This window comes from Ascaphus truei, chromosome 19 (assembly GCF_040206685.1).
Source record: "Ascaphus truei isolate aAscTru1 chromosome 19, aAscTru1.hap1, whole genome shotgun sequence".
Classification (NCBI taxonomy): Eukaryota; Metazoa; Chordata; class Amphibia; order Anura; family Ascaphidae; genus Ascaphus; species Ascaphus truei.
In genome coordinates, this window is record NC_134501.1 from 22,297,132 (window position 1) to 22,314,806 (window position 17,675).

At 64.0% G+C, this 17,675-nt stretch overlaps 1 long non-coding RNA gene across 1 annotated transcript; it reads left to right on the plus strand.

Moving 5' to 3' along the window:
• Positions 1–12,335: 12,335 nt before the first annotated feature.
• On the plus strand, positions 12,336–14,886 carry LOC142470031 (uncharacterized). Its single transcript, XR_012789152.1, has 2 exons — positions 12,336–12,523; positions 13,302–14,886. It is a non-coding gene; the product is annotated as an uncharacterized LOC142470031 (long non-coding RNA).
• The last annotated feature ends 2,789 nt before the right edge of the window (positions 14,887–17,675 follow it).

The following is a 17,675-nucleotide window of genomic DNA, read 5'->3' on the forward strand; positions in this document are numbered from 1 at the left end:
CTGTACTCTGCCCCCTGTGTGCCTGCGGCTGTACTCTGCCCCCTGTGTGCCTGCGGCTGTACTCTGCCCCCTGTGCGCTGCGGCTGTACTCTGCCCCCTGTGTGCCTGCGGCTGTACTCTGCCCCCTGTGTGCCTGCGGCTGTACTCTGCCCCCTGTGTGCCTGCGGCTGTACTCTGCCCCCTGTGTGCCTGCGGCTGTACTCTGCCCCCTGTGCGCTGCGGCTGTACTCTGCCCCCTGTGTGCCTGCGGCTGTACTCTGCCCCCTGTGTGCCTGCGGCTGTACTCTGCCCCCTGTGTGCCTGCGGCTGTACTCTGCCCCCTGTGCGCATGCGGCTTTACTCTGCCCCCTGTGCGCCGCGGCTGTACTCTGCCCCCTGTGCGCCGCGGCTGTACTCTGCCCCCTGTGTGCCTGCGGCTGTACTCTGCCCCCTGTGTGCCTGCGGCTGTACTCTGCCCCCTGTGCGCTGCGGCTGTACTCTGCCCCCTGTGTGCCTGCGGCTGTACTCTGCCTCCTGTGTGCCTGCGGCTGTACTCTGCCCCCTGTGTGCCTGCGGCTTTACTCTGCCCCCTGTGCGCTGCGGCTGTACTCTGCCCCCTGTGTGCTGCGGCTGTACTCTGCCCCCTGTGCGCATGCGGCTTTACTCTGCCCCCTGTGCGCCGCGGCTGTACTCTACCCCCTGTGCGCCGCGGCTGTACTCTGCCCCCTGTGCGCATGCGGCTTTACTCTACCCCCTGTGCGCTGCGGCTGTACTCTGCCCCCTGTGCGCTGCGGCTGTACTCTGCCCCCTGTATGCCTGCGGCTGTACTCTGCCCCCTGTGCGTTGCGGCTGTACTCTGCCCCTGTGCGTTGCGGCTGTACTCTGCCCCCTGTGTGCCTGCGGCTGTACTCTGCCCCCTGTGCGTTGCGGCTGTACTCTGCCCCCTGTGCGCTGCGGCTGTACTCTGCCCCCTGTGCGCTGCGGCTGTACTCTGCCCCCTGTGCGCTGCGGCTGTACTCTGCCCCCTGTGCGCTGCGGCTGTACTCTGCCTCCTGTGCGCATGCGGCTGTACTCTGCCCCCTGTGTGCCTGCGGCTGTACTCTGCCCCCTGTGCGTTGTGGCTGTACTCTGCCCCCTGTGTGCCTGCGGCTGTACTCTGCCTCCTGTGCGCCGCGGCTGTACTCTGCCCCCTGTGCGCCGCGGCTGTACTCTGCCTCCTGTGCGCTGCGGCTGTACTCTGCCCCCTGTGCGCTGCGGCTGTACTCTGCCTCCTGTGCGCATGCGGCTGTACTCTGCCCCCTGTGCGCTGCGGCTGTACTCTGCCTCCTGTGCGCATGCGGCTGTACTCTGCCCCCTGTGTGCCTGCGGCTGTACTCTGCCCCCTGTGTGCCTGCGGCTGTACTCTGCCCCCTGTGCGCCGCGGCTGTACTCTGCCCCCTGTGCGCCGCGGCTGTACTCTGCCCCCTGTGCGCTGCGGCTGTACTCTGCCCCCTGTGCGCTGCGGATGTACTCTGCCCCCTGTGTGCCTGCGGCTGTACTCTGCCCCCTGTGTGCCTGCGGCTGTACTCTGCCCCCTGTGCGCCGCGGCTGTACTCTGCCCCCTGTGTGCCTGCGGCTGTACTCTGCCCCCTGTGTGCCTGCGGCTGTACTCTGCCCCCTGTGTGCCTGCGGCTGTACTCTGCCCCCTGTGCGCATGCGGCTGTACTCTGCCCCCTGTGCGCCGCGGCTGTACTCTGCCCCCTGTGCGCCGCGGCTGTACTCTACCCCCTGTGCGCTGCGGCTGTACTCTACCCCCTGTGCGCCGCGGCTGTACTCTGCCCCCTGTGCGCCGCGGCTGTATTCTGCCCCCTGTGCGCCGCGGCTGTACTCTGCCTCCTGTGTGCCTGCGGCTGTACTCTGCCCCCTGTGTGCCTGCGGCTGTACTCTGCCCCCTGTGCGCCGCGGCTGTACTCTGCCCCCTGTGTGCCTGCGGCTGTACTCTGCCCCCTGTGTGCCTGCGGATGTACTCTGCCCCCTGTGCGCCGCGGCTGTACTCTGCCCCCTGTGCGCCGCGGCTGTACTCTGCCCCCTGTGCGCCGCGGCTGTACTCTGCCCCCTGTGCGCCGCGGCTGAACTCTGCCCCCTGTGCGCCGCGGCTGTACTCTGCCCCCTGTGCGCCGCGGCTGTACTCTGCCCCCTGTGTGCCTGCGGCTGTACTCTGCCCCCTGTACTCTGCCCCCTGTACTCTGCCCCCTGTGTGCCTGCGGCTGTACTCTGCCCCCTGTGCGCCGCGGCTGTACTCTGCCCCCTGTACTCTGCCCCCTGTGTGCCTGCGGCTGTACTCTGCCCCCTGTGCACCGCGGCTGTACTCTGCCCCCCTGTACTCTACCCCCTGTGTGCCTGCGGCTGTACTCTGCCCCCTGTGCGCCGCGGCTGTACTCTGCCCCCTGTGCGCCGCGGCTGTACTCTGCCCCCTGTGCGCCGCGGCTGTAGTCTGCCCCCTGTGTGCCTGCGGCTGTACACTGCCCCCTGTGCGCCGCGGCTGTACTCTGCCCCCTGTGTGCCTGCGGCTGTACTCTGCCCCCTGTACTCTGCCCCCTGTGTGCCGCGGCTGTACTCTGCCCCCTGTACTCTGCCCCCTGTGTGCCTGCGGATGTACTCTGCCCCCTGTGTGCCTGCGGCTGTACTCTGCCCCCTGTGTGCCTGCGGATGTACTCTGCCCCCTGTGTGATGCGGCTGTACTCTGCCCCCTGTGTGCCTGCGGATGTACTCTGCCCCCTGTGTGATGCGGCTGTACTCTGCCCCCTGTGTGATGCGGCTGTACTCTGCCCCCTGTGTGCCTGCGGCTGTACTCTGCCCCCTGTGTGCCTGCGGCTGTACTCTGCCCCCTGTGTGATGCGGCTGTACTCTGCCCCCTGTGTGATGCGGCTGTACTCTGCCCCCTGTGTGATGCGGCTGTACTCTGCCCCCTGTGCGCCGCGGCTGTACTCTGCCCCCTGTGCGCCGCGGCTGTACTCTGCCCCCTGTGTGCCTGCGGCTGTACTCTGCCCCCTGTGTGATGCGGCTGTACTCTGCCCCCTGTGCGCCTGCGGCTGTACTCTGCCCCCTGTGCGCCGCGGCTGTACTCTGCCCCCTGTACTCTGCCCCCTGTGCGCCGCGGCTGTACTCTGCCCCCTGTACTCTGCCCCCTGTGCGCCGCGGCTGTACTCTGCCCCCTGTGCGCCGCGGCTGTACTCTGCCCCCTGTGCGCATGCGGCTGTACTCTGCCCCCTGTGCGCCGCGGCTGTACTCTGCCTCCTGTGTGCCTGCGGCTGTACTCTGCCCCCTGTGCGCCGCGGCTGTACTCTGCCTCCTGTGTGCCTGCGGCTGTACTCTGCCCCATGTGCGCCGCGGCTGTACTCTGCCCCCTGTGCGATGCGGCTGTACTCTGCCTCCTGTGCGCCTGCGGCTGTACTCTGCCTCCTGTGCGCCGCGGCTGTACTCTGCCCCCTGTACTCTACCCCCTGTGTGCCTGCGGCTGTACTCTGCCCCCTGTGCGCCGCGGCTGTACTCTGCCCCCTGTGCGCCGCGGCTTTACTCTGCCCCCTGTGCGATGCGGCTGTACTCTGCCTCCTGTGCGCCTGCGGCTGTACTCTGCCCCCTGTGCACCGCGGCTGTACTCTGCCCCCTGTACTCTACCCCCTGTGTGCCTGCGGCTGTACTCTGCCCCCTGTACTCTGCCCCCTGTGCGCCGCGGCTGTACTCTGCCCCCTGTGCGCCGCGGCTGTACTCTGCCCCCTGTGTGCCTGCGGCTGTACTCTGCCCCCTGTGTGCCTGCGGCTGTACTCTGCCCCCTGTGCGCCGCGGCTGTACTCTGCCCCCTGTGTGCCTGCGGCTGTACTCTGCCCCCTGTACTCTGCCCCCTGTGTGCCTGCGGATGTACTCTGCCCCCTGTGTGCCTGCGGCTGTACTCTGCCCCCTGTGTGCCTGCGGATGTACTCTGCCCCCTGTGTGATGCGGCTGTACTCTGCCCCCTGTGTACCTGCGGCTGTACTCTGCCCCCTGTGTGATGCGGCTGTACTCTGCCCCCTGTGTGATGCGGCTGTACTCTGCCCCCTGTGTGATGCGGCTGTACTCTGCCCCCTGTGCGCCGCGGCTGTACTCTGCCCCCTGTGCGCCGCGGCTGTACTCTGCCCCCTGTGTGCCTGCGGCTGTACTCTGCCCCCTGTGCGCCGCGGCTGTACTCTGCCCCCTGTGTGCCTGCGGCTGTACTCTGCCCCCTGTGTGCCTGCGGATGTACTCTGCCCCCTGTGTGCCTGCGGCTGTACTCTGCCCCCTGTGTGCCTGCGGATGTACTCTGCCCCCTGTGCGCCTGCGGCTGTACTCTGCCCCCTGTGCGCCGCGGCTGTACTCTGCCCCCTGTACTCTGCCCCCTGTGCGCCGCGGCTGTACTCTGCCCCCTGTACTCTGCCCCCTGTGCGCCGCGGCTGTACTCTGCCCCCTGTGCGCCGCGGCTGTACTCTGCCCCCTGTGCGCATGCGGCTGTACTCTGCCCCCTGTGCGCCGCGGCTGTACTCTGCCTCCTGTGTGCCTGCGGCTGTACTCTGCCCCCTGTGCGCCGCGGCTGTACTCTGCCTCCTGTGTGCCTGCGGCTGTACTCTGCCCCATGTGCGCCGCGGCTGTACTCTGCCTCCTGTGTACCTGCGGCTGTACTCTGCCCCCTGTGTGATGCGGCTGTACTCTGCCCCCTGTGCGCCGCGGCTTTACTCTGCCCCCTGTGCGATGCGGCTGTACTCTGCCTCCTGTGCGCCTGCGGCTGTACTCTGCCTCCTGTGCGCTGCGGCTGTACTCTGCCCCCTGTGTGCCTGCGGCTGTACTCTGCCCCCTGTGTGCCTGCGGCTGTACTCTGCCCCCTGTGTGCCTGCGGCTGTACTCTGCCTCCTGTGTGCCTGCGGCTGTACTCTGCCTCCTGTGTGCCTGCGGCTGTACTCTGCCTCCTGTGTGCCTGCGGCTGTACTCTGCCCCCTGTGCGCCGCGGCTGTACTCTGCCCCCTGTGTACCTGCGGATGTACTCTGCCCCCTGTGCGCCGCGGCTGTACTCTGCCCCCTGTGCGCCGCGGCTGTACTCTGCCTCCTGTGCGCCGCGGCTGTACTCTGCCCCCTGTGTGCCTGCGGCTGTACTCTGCCCCCTGTGTGCCTGCGGCTGTACTCTGCCCCCTGTGTGCCTGCGGCTGTACTCTGCCTCCTGTGCGTCGCGGCTGTACTCTGCCTCCTGTGTGCCTGCGGCTGTACTCTGCCCCATGTGCGCCGCGGCTGTACTCTGCCCCCTGTGCGCCTGCGGCTGTACTCTGCCCCCTGTGTGCTGCGGCTGTACTCTGCCCCCTGTGTGCCTGCGGCTGTACTCTGCCTCCTGTGTGCCTGCGGCTGTACTCTGCCCCCTGTGCGCTGCGGCTGTACTCTGCCCCCTGTGCGCCGCGGCTGTACTCTGCCCCCTGTGTGCCTGCGGCTGTACTCTGCCCCCTGTGCGCATGCGGCTGTACTCTGCCCCCTGTGTGCCTGCGGCTGTACTCTGCCCCCTGTGTGCCTGCGGCTGTACTCTACCCCCTGTGTGCCTGCGGCTGTACTCTGCCCCCTGTGCGCCGCGGCTGTACTCTACCCCCTGTGTGCCTGCGGCTGTACTCTGCCCCCTGTGCGCCGCGGCTGTACTCTGCCCCCTGTGTGCCTGCGGCTGTACTCTGCCCCCTGTGCGCCGCGGCTGTACTCTGCCCCCTGTGCGCCGCGGCTGTACTCTGCCTCCTGTGTGCCTGCGGCTGTACTCTGCCCCCTGTGTGCCTGCGGCTGTACTCTGCCCCCTGTGCGCCGCGGCTGTACTCTGCCCCCTGTGCGCCGCGGCTGTACTCTGCCCCCTGTGCGCCGCGGCTGTACTCTGCCCCCTGTACTCTGCCCCCTGTGTGCCTGCGGCTGTACTCTGCCCCCTGTGCGCCGCGGCTTTACTCTGCCCCCTGTGCGCCGCGGCTTTACTCTGCCCCCTGTGCGATGCGGCTGTACTCTGCCTCCTGTGCGCCTGCGGCTGTACTCTGCCTCCTGTGCGCTGCGGCTGTACTCTGCCCCCTGTGTGCCTGCGGCTGTACTCTGCCTCCTGTGCGTCGCGGCTGTACTCTGCCCCCTGTGTGCCTGCGGCTGTACTCTGCCCCCTGTGTGCCTGCGGCTGTACTCTGCCCCCTGTGTGCCTGCGGCTGTACTCTGCCTCCTGTGCGTCGCGGCTGTACTCTGCCTCCTGTGTGCCTGCGGCTGTACTCTGCCCCATGTGCGCCGCGGCTGTACTCTGCCCCCTGTGCGCCTGCGGCTGTACTCTGCCCCCTGTGCGCCTGCGGCTGTACTCTGCCCCCTGTGTGCTGCGGCTGTACTCTGCCCCCTGTGTGCCTGCGGCTGTACTCTGCCTCCTGTGTGCCTGCGGCTGTACTCTGCCCCCTGTGCGCTGCGGCTGTACTCTGCCCCCTGTGCGCCGCGGCTGTACTCTGCCCCCTGTGTGCCTGCGGCTGTACTCTGCCCCCTGTGCGCATGCGGCTGTACTCTGCCCCCTGTGTGCCTGCGGCTGTACTCTGCCCCCTGTGTGCCTGCGGCTGTACTCTACCCCCTGTGTGCCTGCGGCTGTACTCTGCCCCCTGTGCGCCGCGGCTGTACTCTACCCCCTGTGTGCCTGCGGCTGTACTCTGCCCCCTGTGCGCCGCGGCTGTACTCTGCCCCCTGTGTGCCTGCGGCTGTACTCTGCCCCCTGTGCGCCGCGGCTGTACTCTGCCCCCTGTGCGCCGCGGCTGTACTCTGCCTCCTGTGTGCCTGCGGCTGTACTCTGCCCCCTGTGTGCCTGCGGCTGTACTCTGCCCCCTGTGTGCCTGCGGCTGTACTCTGCCCCCTGTGTGCCTGCGGCTGTACTCTGCCCCCTGTGCGCCGCGGCTGTACTCTGCCCCCTGTGCGCCGCGGCTGTACTCTGCCCCCTGTGCGCCGCGGCTGTACTCTGCCCCCTGTGCGCCGCGGCTGTACTCTGCCCCCTGTGTGCCTGCGGCTGTACTCTGCCCCCTGTGCGCCGCGGCTGTACTCTGCCCCCTGTGCGCCGCGGCTGTACTCTGCCCCCTGTGCGCCGCGGCTGTACTCTGCCCCCTGTGCGCCGCGGCTGTACTCTGCCTCCTGTGTGCCTGCGGCTGTACTCTGCCCCCTGTGTGCCTGCGGCTGTACTCTGCCCCCTGTGCGCCGCGGCTGTACTCTGCCCCCTGTGTGCCTGCGGCTGTACTCTGCCCCCTGTGTGCCTGCGGATGTACTCTGCCCCTTGTGCGCCGCGGCTGTACTCTGCCCCCTGTGCGCCGCGGCTGTACTCTGACCCCTGTGCGCCGCGGCTGTACTCTGCCCCCTGTGCGCCGCGGCTGTACTCTGCCCCCTGTGCGCCGCGGCTGTACTCTGCCCCCTGTGCGCCGCGGCTGTACTCTGCCTCCTGTGCGCCGCGGCTGTACTCTGCCCCCTGTACTCTGCCCCCTGTGTGCCTGCGGATGTACTCTGCCCCCTGTGTGCCTGTGGATGTACTCTGCCCCCTGTGTGATGCGGCTGTACTCTGCCCCCTGTGTACCTGCGGCTGTACTCTGCCCCCTGTGTGATGCGGCTGTACTCTGCCCCCTGTGCGCCGCGGCTGTACTCTGCCCCCTGTGCGCCGCGGCTGTACTCTGCCCCCTGTGTGCCTGCGGCTGTACTCTGCCCCCTGTGTGCCTGCGGCTGTACTCTGCCCCCTGTGTGCCTGCGGATGTACTCTGCCCCCTGTGTGCCTGCGGATGTACTCTGCCCCCTGTGCGCCGCGGCTGTACTCTGCCCCCTGTGCGCCGCGGCTGTACTCTGCCCCCTGTACTCTGCCCCCTGTGCGCCGCGGCTGTACTCTGCCCCCTGTGCGCCGCGGCTGTACTCTGCCCCCTGTGCGCAGGGGGCTGTACTCTGCCCCCTGTGCGCCGCGGCTGTACTCTGCCTCCTGTGTGCCTGCGGCTGTACTCTGCCCCCTGTGCGCCGCGGCTGTACTCTGCCCCCTGTGCGCCGCGGCTGTACTCTGCCTCCTGTGTGCCTGCGGCTGTACTCTGCCCCATGTGCGCCGCGGCTGTACTCTGCCCCCTGTGCGCCGCGGCTTTACTCTGCCCCCTGTGCGATGCGGCTGTACTCTGCCTCCTGTGCGCCTGCGGCTGTACTCTGCCTCCTGTGCGCTGCGGCTGTACTCTGCCCCCTGTGCGCCGCGGCTGTACTCTGCCCCCTGTGTGCCTGCGGCTGTACTCTGCCCCCTGTGTGCCTGCGGCTGTACTCTGCCCCCTGTGTGCCTGCGGCTGTACTCTGCCCCCTGTGTGCCTGCGGATGTACTCTGCCCCCTGTGCGCCTGCGGCTGTACTCTGCCCCCTGTGCGCCGCGGCTGTACTCTGCCCCCTGTACTCTGCCCCCTGTGCGCCGCGGCTGTACTCTGCCCCCTGTGCGCCGCGGCTGTACTCTGCCCCCTGTACTCTGCCCCCTGTGCGCCGCGGCTGTACTCTGCCCCCTGTGCGCCGCGGCTGTACTCTGCCTCCTGTGTGCCTGCGGCTGTACTCTGCCCCCTGTGCGCCGCGGCTGTACTCTGCCTCCTGTGTGCCTGCGGCTGTACTCTGCCCCATGTGCGCCGCGGCTGTACTCTGCCCCCTGTGCGCCGCGGCTTTACTCTGCCCCCTGTGCGATGCGGCTGTACTCTGCCTCCTGTGCGCCTGCGGCTGTACTCTGCCTCCTGTGCGCTGCGGCTGTACTCTGCCCCCTGTGTGCCTGCGGCTGTACTCTGCCCCCTGTGTGCCTGCGGCTGTACTCTGCCCCCTGTGTACCTGCGGATGTACTCTGCCCCCTGTGCGCCGCGGCTGTACTCTGCCCCCTGTGTGCCTGCGGCTGTACTCTGCCCCCTGTGCGCCGCGGCTGTACTCTGCCCCCTGTGCGTTGCGGCTGTACTCTGCCCCCTGTGCGCCGCGGCTGTACTCTGCCCCCTGTGCGCCGCGGCTGTACTCTGCCCCCTGTGTGCCTGCGGCTGTACTCTGCCCCCTGTGTGCCTGCGGCTGTACTCTGCCTCCTGTGTGCCTGCGGCTGTACTCTGCCCCCTGTGCGCTGCGGCTGTACTCTGCCCCCTGTGTGCCTGCGGCTGTACTCTGCCCCCTGTGCGCCGCGGCTGTACTCTGCCCCCTGTGCGCCGCGGCTGTACTCTGCCCCCTGTGTGCCTGCGGCTGTACTCTGCCCCCTGTGTGCCTGCGGCTGTACTCTGCCCCCTGTGTGCCTGCGGATGTACTCTGCCCCCTGTGCGCCTGCGGCTGTACTCTGCCCCCTGTGCGCCGCGGCTGTACTCTGCCCCCTGTACTCTGCCCCCTGTGCGCCGCGGCTGTACTCTGCCCCCTGTGCGCCGCGGCTGTACTCTGCCCCCTGTGCGCCGCGGCTGTACTCTGCCTCCTGTGTGCCTGCGGCTGTACTCTGCCCCCTGTGCGCCGCGGCTGTACTCTGTCTCCTGTGTGCCTGCGGCTGTACTCTGCCCCATGTGCGCCGCGGCTGTACTCTGCCCCCTGTGCGCCGCGGCTGTACTCTGCCCCCTGTACTCTGCCCCCTGTGCGCCGCGGCTGTACTCTGCCCCATGTGCGCCGCGGCTGTACTCTGCCTCCTGTGCGCCTGCGGCTGTACTCTGCCTCCTGTGCGCTGCGGCTGTACTCTGCCCCCTGTGTGCCTGCGGCTGTACTCTGCCCCCTGTGTGCCTGCGGCTGTACTCTGCCCCCTGTGTGCCTGCGGCTGTACTCTGCCTCCTGTGTGCCTGCGGCTGTACTCTGCCTCCTGTGTGCCTGCGGCTGTACTCTGCCCCCTGTGCGCCGCGGCTGTACTCTGCCCCCTGTGTGCCTGCGGCTGTACTCTGCCCCCTGTGTGCCTGCGGCTGTACTCTGCCCCCTGTGTGCCTGCGGCTGTACTCTGCCTCCTGTGTGCCTGCAGCTGTACTCTGCCCCCTGTGCGCTGCGGCTGTACTCTGCCCCCTGTGTGCCTGCGGCTGTACTCTGCCCCCTGTGCGCCGCGGCTGTACTCTGCCCCCTGTGCGCCGCGGCTGTACTCTGCCCCCTGTGCGCCGCGGCTGTACTCTGCCCCCTGTGCGCCGCGGCTGTACTCTGCCCCCTGTGCGCCGCGGCTGTACTCTGCCCCCTGTGCGTTGCGGCTGTACTCTGCCCCCTGTGCGTTGCGGCTGTACTCTGCCCCCTGTGCGTTGCGGCTGTACTCTGCCCCCTGTGCGCCGCGGCTGTACTCTGCCCCCTGTGCGCCGCGGCTGTACTCTGCCCCCTGTGCGCCGCGGCTGTACTCTGCCCCCTGTGCGCCGCGGCTGTACTCTGCCCCCTGTGCGCCGCGGCTGTACTCTGCCCCCTGTGCGCCGCGGCTGTACTCTGCCCCCTGTGCGCCGCGGCTGTACTCTGCCCCCTGTGCGCCGCGGCTGTACTCTGCCCCCTGTGCGCCGCGGCTGTACTCTGCCCCCTGTGTGCCTGCGGCTGTACTCTGCCCCCTGTGTGCCTGCGGCTGTACTCTGCCCCCTGTGTGCCTGCGGATGTACTCTGCCCCCTGTGCGCCTGCGGCTGTACTCTGCCCCCTGTGCGCCGCGGCTGTACTCTGCCCCCTGTACTCTGCCCCCTGTGCGCCGCGGCTGTACTCTGCCCCCTGTGCGCCGCGGCTGTACTCTGCCCCCTGTGCGCCGCGGCTGTACTCTGCCTCCTGTGTGCCTGCGGCTGTACTCTGCCCCCTGTGCGCCGCGGCTGTACTCTGTCTCCTGTGTGCCTGCGGCTGTACTCTGCCCCATGTGCGCCGCGGCTGTACTCTGCCCCCTGTGCGCCGCGGCTGTACTCTGCCCCCTGTACTCTGCCCCCTGTGCGCCGCGGCTGTACTCTGCCCCATGTGCGCCGCGGCTGTACTCTGCCTCCTGTGCGCCTGCGGCTGTACTCTGCCTCCTGTGCGCTGCGGCTGTACTCTGCCCCCTGTGTGCCTGCGGCTGTACTCTGCCCCCTGTGTGCCTGCGGCTGTACTCTGCCCCCTGTGTGCCTGCGGCTGTACTCTGCCTCCTGTGTGCCTGCGGCTGTACTCTGCCTCCTGTGTGCCTGCGGCTGTACTCTGCCCCCTGTGCGCCGCGGCTGTACTCTGCCCCCTGTGTGCCTGCGGCTGTACTCTGCCCCCTGTGTGCCTGCGGCTGTACTCTGCCCCCTGTGTGCCTGCGGCTGTACTCTGCCTCCTGTGTGCCTGCAGCTGTACTCTGCCCCCTGTGCGCTGCGGCTGTACTCTGCCCCCTGTGTGCCTGCGGCTGTACTCTGCCCCCTGTGCGCCGCGGCTGTACTCTGCCCCCTGTGCGCCGCGGCTGTACTCTGCCCCCTGTGCGCCGCGGCTGTACTCTGCCCCCTGTGCGCCGCGGCTGTACTCTGCCCCCTGTGCGCCGCGGCTGTACTCTGCCCCCTGTGCGTTGCGGCTGTACTCTGCCCCCTGTGCGTTGCGGCTGTACTCTGCCCCCTGTGCGTTGCGGCTGTACTCTGCCCCCTGTGCGCCGCGGCTGTACTCTGCCCCCTGTGCGCCGCGGCTGTACTCTGCCCCCTGTGCGCCGCGGCTGTACTCTGCCCCCTGTGCGCCGCGGCTGTACTCTGCCCCCTGTGCGCCGCGGCTGTACTCTGCCCCCTGTGTGCCTGCGGCTGTACTCTGCCCCCTGTGTGCCTGCGGCTGTACTCTGCCCCCTGTGCGCCGCGGCTGTACTCTGCCCCCTGTGTGCCTGCGGCTGTACTCTGCCCCCTGTGCGCTGCGGCTGTACTCTGCCCCCTGTGCGCCGCGGCTGTACTCTGCCCCCTGTGTGCCTGCGGCTGTACTCTGCCTGCGGCTGTACTCTGCCCCCTGTGCGCCGCGGCTGTACTCTGCCCCCTGTGCGCCGCGGCTGTACTCTTCCCCCTGTGCGCCGCGGCTGTACTCTGCCCCCTGTGCGCCGCGGCTGTACTCTGCCCCCTGTGCGCCGCGGCTGTACTCTGCCCCCTGTGTGCCTGCGGCTGTACTCTGCCCCCTGTGCGCCGCGGCTGTACTCTGCCCCCTGTGCGCTGCGGGTGTACTCTGCCCCCTGTGCGCTGCGGCTGTACTCTGCCCCCTGTGTGCCTGCGGATGTACTCTGCCTCCTGTGTGCCTGCGGCTGTACTCTGCCCCCTTTGGGCGGTAACCTGCACAGCGATGTATTTGACGCATCTCGCAGTTAGGGGCTTGAATGATGTGACTGGGAACCTCTCCCCTTCTTCGTGTGTGTGTGTGTCTGTAGGGGTGTGTGTGTGTGTCTGTAGGGGTGTGTGTGTGTGTGTTGTGCTGTGTGTCGGGCTGTGTGTGCCTGTTCTATAAACCACTTCGTCCCCCCTTATAACACCCAGATACTCCTGGAACGGAGACCCTCTGTACATGAGACCTCCCCCCTCCGGCCCGGGCTCACAGACCCCGCCGTGTGCGCAGTGCGGAGGCCGCAGGGTGTTTGAGTTCCAGCTGATGCCGGCTCTCGTCAGTATGCTGCAGGGGGACGGCGCAGGTAGGACATTGTGTCACCGCTAATTAAACTGTCAAGAGTCACGGCTTCTGTGCCAGGTTCTTCCATGTGCCCGCTGGCCCTCACGCTGCCCGCTGCCCCTCACACTGCCCGCTGGCCCTCACGCTGCCCGCTGGCCCTCACGCTGCCCGCTGCCCCTCACACTACCCGCTGCTCCTCACACTACCCGCTGGCCCTCACGCTGCCCGCTGGCCCTCACGCTGCCCGCTGGCCCTCACGCTGCCCGCTGCTCCTCACACTCCCCGCTGGCCTTCACGCTGCCAGATCACACCGCCCGCGCTGCTTTCACAATGCCCCTCACGCTGCCCGCTGGCCCTCACGCTGCCCCTCACACTGCCCGCTGCCCCTCACACTGCCCGCTGCCACTCTCATGCTGCCCGCTGGCCCTCACGCTGCCCGCTGGCCCTCACGCTGCCGCTCTTACACTGCCCGCTGCCGCTCACGCTGCCCGCTGCCGCTCTCACACGGCCCGCTGCCGCTCATTCTGCCCGCTGACGCTCTCACGCTGCCCGCTGGCCCTCACGCTGCCCGCTGGCCCTCACGCTGCCCGCTTCCCCTCACGCTGCCCGCTGCCCCTTCACGCTGCCCCTTGCCCCTCATGCTGCCCCTCACGCTGCTCCCTGACCCTCACGCTGCCCCTTGCCCCTCACGCTGCCCCTTGCCCCTCACGCTGCCCCTCACGCTGCTCCCTGACCCTCACGCTGCCCCCTGACCCTCACGCTGCCCCCTGACCCTCACGCAGCCCGTGTCCATGTTACAGACGTGCCGCTGGAGTTCGGGACGGTTCTGGTTTCCACCTGCGCGAGGAGTTGCTGGGGGGACGGTCAGCGGGACCCAGTGCAGGAATTCTGCCTCGTCCAGGAGGATCCGGATCAGCGATACTTTAATTAGCGCGGCCCCCCTAACGAGCTGGATGTGGGGGGGGGGGGGGGGGTGTAGCAGCTCAGAGAGGCCCCTTCCCCAGCGTTCGGATTCCTCTCCACATCTCGCTGACAGTTCCATGGTGTCTGACGACATAATGTTAACCCCTTCCTTATGGAGGTGTCTGCGTGGCATCGCTTTGCACCTCCCAGCAGCATCGGCCATTTTATTCCCCCGCTCCTCACGTGACACACAAGTGGAAACTTTCAGAGGAATACTGACAACTAGATTAAAAAAAATGCGTTCTGCCCTGGGACAGGAAGAAGAAGTCTCGGCTTCAGGCCCTGAAGTGTAAGCGGTGAGAGCGAGACGCGGGTCTCTGGTACATGGGTGCAGGTCCTGTTGTATGGGTGGTACATGGGTGCAGGTCCTGTTGTATGGGTGGTACATGGGTGCAGGTCCTGTTGTATGGGTGGTACATGGGTGCAGGTCCTGTTGTATGGGTGGTACATGGGTGCAGGTCCTGTTGTATGGGTGGTACATGGGTGCAGGTCCTGTTGTATGGGTGGTACATGGGTGCAGGTCCTGTTGTATGGGTGGTACATGGGTGCAGGTCCTGTTGTATGGGTGGTACATGGGTGCAGGTCCTGTTGTATGGGTGGTACATGGGTGCAGGTCCTGTTGTATGGGTGGTACATGGGTGCAGGTCCTGTTGTATGGGTGGTACATGGGTGCCGGTCCCGGTACATGGGTGCGGGTCCGAGGACATGTGTGTCCCCCACACCAGACCCCATGGCTGCGCTTATAGTGCCGGCGATAGCGACGCAACAGCAAAACAAATGTATTGCCGCCGTCGCGTGCACTTATAATAGGAGCGACGGCTTGGTCGCGAACGCTGGAAGTCAAGTCAGTTTGATTTTTCCAGCGACCGCAGCGTGACGTCGCGTCGCCGGCACTATAAGCGTAGCCTTAGTCTACATGAGCTTCCCACATTCTGTAATTTCGTGTTTTCCATGTGCTGATATCACGTAACACGGAGGCACCTGTTATAGCGCTGATCTCGCTGATTACCTGATTCCGTGATCTCGCTGATTACCTGATTCCGTGATCTCGCTGATTACCTGATTCCGTGATCTCGCTGATTACCTGATTCCGTGATCTCGCTGATTACCTGATTCCGTGATCTCGCTGATTACCTGATCTTGCTGATTAGATGATCTCAATGTTACACGGAGCAGCCCGTGTGCTGCCAGCCGTGTTCTCGCCCGCTGATCCCCTTACACTGTGACACGGAGCAGCCTGTGTGCCACCAGCCGTGTTCTCGCCCGCTGATCCCCTTACACTGTGACACGGAGCAGCCTGTGTGCCACCAGCCGTGTTCTCGCCCGCTGATCCCCTTACACTGTGACACGGAGCAGCCGTGTTCTCGCTGGCCGCTCACAGGAACACGTTTTGCAGGTTGCCAATAAAGCCATAAAACAATGTTTGCTGCAATAAAATGTTCGTATTGACTCTGGGAGGAGGGCGACGGCCGCGGGACATCCGGTCAAAGGGACGAGTCGGTTCCCGGGGTCCAAAATCCCAAAGATTTGGGGGTTCTGGAAAAACCAATGCATTTTTATGGGGAGCACCCGCCTTCTCTCGGCGAGACGCCGGCGCGGTGTCGGGGATAAAAAGCAGAGATACTGACCGGTTTTACTTAGCATTGACCAACGTCTCCGTCATTTTTAACCCTTTTTGCTCTCGGAGGGCCGGCCACACACCGCACAGCACCAAACCTGCAATAGTTTTAACATAATTCGGGGTGTCCTCAGCAGAACCCCGCGATTTAGCCCTGGGGTCCCCCTGTTTCCTGAACGTGTTACCTCTCTAGTTGTTAGGGTTACTTCCTAGATATGTAACCCTCCCCCCCCCCAATGATGTTGTAGCTCCCGGGACTGAGACTTGGCGGCCATTTTGATTTTGCTAGAGGGGAGGAAACCGCTGGCAACTAAACCGGTAAGTACCTCAAACCAGGGGGACCCCAGATCTAGAAATAGCACAGCACCCCCCCCAACAGGGCACATACAAATAGGTGCACGTTACTTCCTCAGTCTGTGGGATTGAGGAACTTACATACAAGAGACACGCCTGTCACCGTAACACGCAATCTATTCTATAGATTATTTGTATGCACATAAACCAGAAGTGATAACTCTCCCACAGCCTGTCCCTTATTTAACCGGTCATCTTCCAACTGCTGCATGTTCTGAGCGCTAACCAATGGGAGCGAGGGGCTCCTCCGGCACAGAAATAGGGGCAGCTGGGAAGTTCTGCTCCGGAGAACCCGCCGGTTCCAACTCCATATAAAGCAATCGTGCCCCCCCCCCCCTAATCCAAGTGGCGCGTAAAAACAAAAAAATATATGGTATATACCAGAAATCCCCAACCCCAGTCCTCAGGGACCACCTAACAGGGCAGGTTTTACGGATACCCCGGCTAGAGCACAGGTGGTTCAGTCACAATGATTGCTCCCAACTACTTTGTATTTGATGGGATCTATTACCACCAGACCCAGGGTACAGCATGTGCCCCTACATATGCGAATCTGTACCTGGGCTGGTGGGAATATGTCCACGTGTTCAGAAAGGAACTATCTATGTATACTGACCATATCTTACTATGGATCAGATACATAGATGATATCCTCTTCTATGGGACGGCCCACAGGACTGTTTGCTTGAGTTTGTCGAACTTCTTAACAAGAATACCCTGAATCTGAGACTGACAACTGTCTTTAGTAACACTTCGATTACCTTCCTTGACTTGGATATATATGTCGACTGTGACAGGAATATCCAAACTAAAGTGTTTAGGAAGAGCACAGCTACAAACAGCTTGCTGTTGGCACAAAGTCAACACCTGCCCAGCCTCATCTCAGGTATTCCGATTGGACAATACCTGCGTTTACGCAGGAACTGTTCCACTACTCAGCAATTTATTCTCCAGTCCAAAGAACTACGCGATCGGTTCCTTAGTCGTGGGTATAAAATGAAGACACTCAATCGTGCCTATCACAGAGCATTACATAGTGATAGAGACGTTCTCCTGTCCACTAATACACCTAAAAGCAAGGATAATATCATAAGATGCATCGGTACCTACAATAAAAGATGGTGGGCGATAAAAAGAATCTTTGCCAGACATTGGCACCATTCTTCTTTCTGGTGGTGATTTGGTTAATGCTATTGGACCTAGGCCTAATATTATCACAAGTAGGAGATCGAAAAACGTACGTGACAAACTTGTACATAGCCATTATCAGCGTCCCCGAGTAGAGACCTGGCTGAGCCAGATTAAGGGGATGTATCGGTGTCAGGGTTGTAAGGCATGCAAGTTTGTAATCACAACCAAGACATTTCAAAATCATGGCAACACACAGCGTTTCAGTGTCAACAGTTTTATTAATTGTAGAACAACTAACGTCGTTTACCTTCTCATCTGTAAATGTGGGAAAAGGTACGTGGGCAAGACCACAAGGCAATTGCGTAGACGCATACTTGAACACATTAATTCCATTAAACACTCTGCAGAATCACCAGTAGCAAGACACGTCACGCACCATCACAATGGAGATGTTGACAGCCTCAAGTTTATGGGCATCTATCAACTTAGGTGCCCAGTAAGGGGCGGAAATGTAGATCAGCTATTACTACGTATTGAGGCTGAGTGGATTTATAAACTGAAGACCAGGAGCCCTCATGGACTCAACGAAGGATTCACATTCACTCCTTTCATCTGATCTCCATGCTTGCCATTTGCCTTGTCCACTCTTTCCCGGACCACTCATTCATGCTGTCACTAGTACCCTTTACCACCCTGATATGATACTTATCTCTTCCTGATGTACATCTCTACCGACTTATCTGAGAGCAGTTCTACCACAGTGCTTGGATATCACAACCATGATATTGTTCTATACTAATATATTGCTTTAAATTTTATTGAGAATCATTGACTATATTACCTGTTAGCTGAACCCATTTTCAATATGTTATGGGTTCACTGATATGTGTAACAACCAATCACACAACATACACAATGAAAACTAGTGATATTATATCAGTTGTGTGTGTAATATTTTATGTTTACGTTATTTCTTGCCACTACTTTAGACATGATTTTATTGGAGGGGTTATGCTGCATCCATTATTACCTTTATCTGTGTTCATTGTCTCCTCTGCTGTTCTTGGCAACAATATACATTCTGGACAATGGGACTTTGCTTATGGCA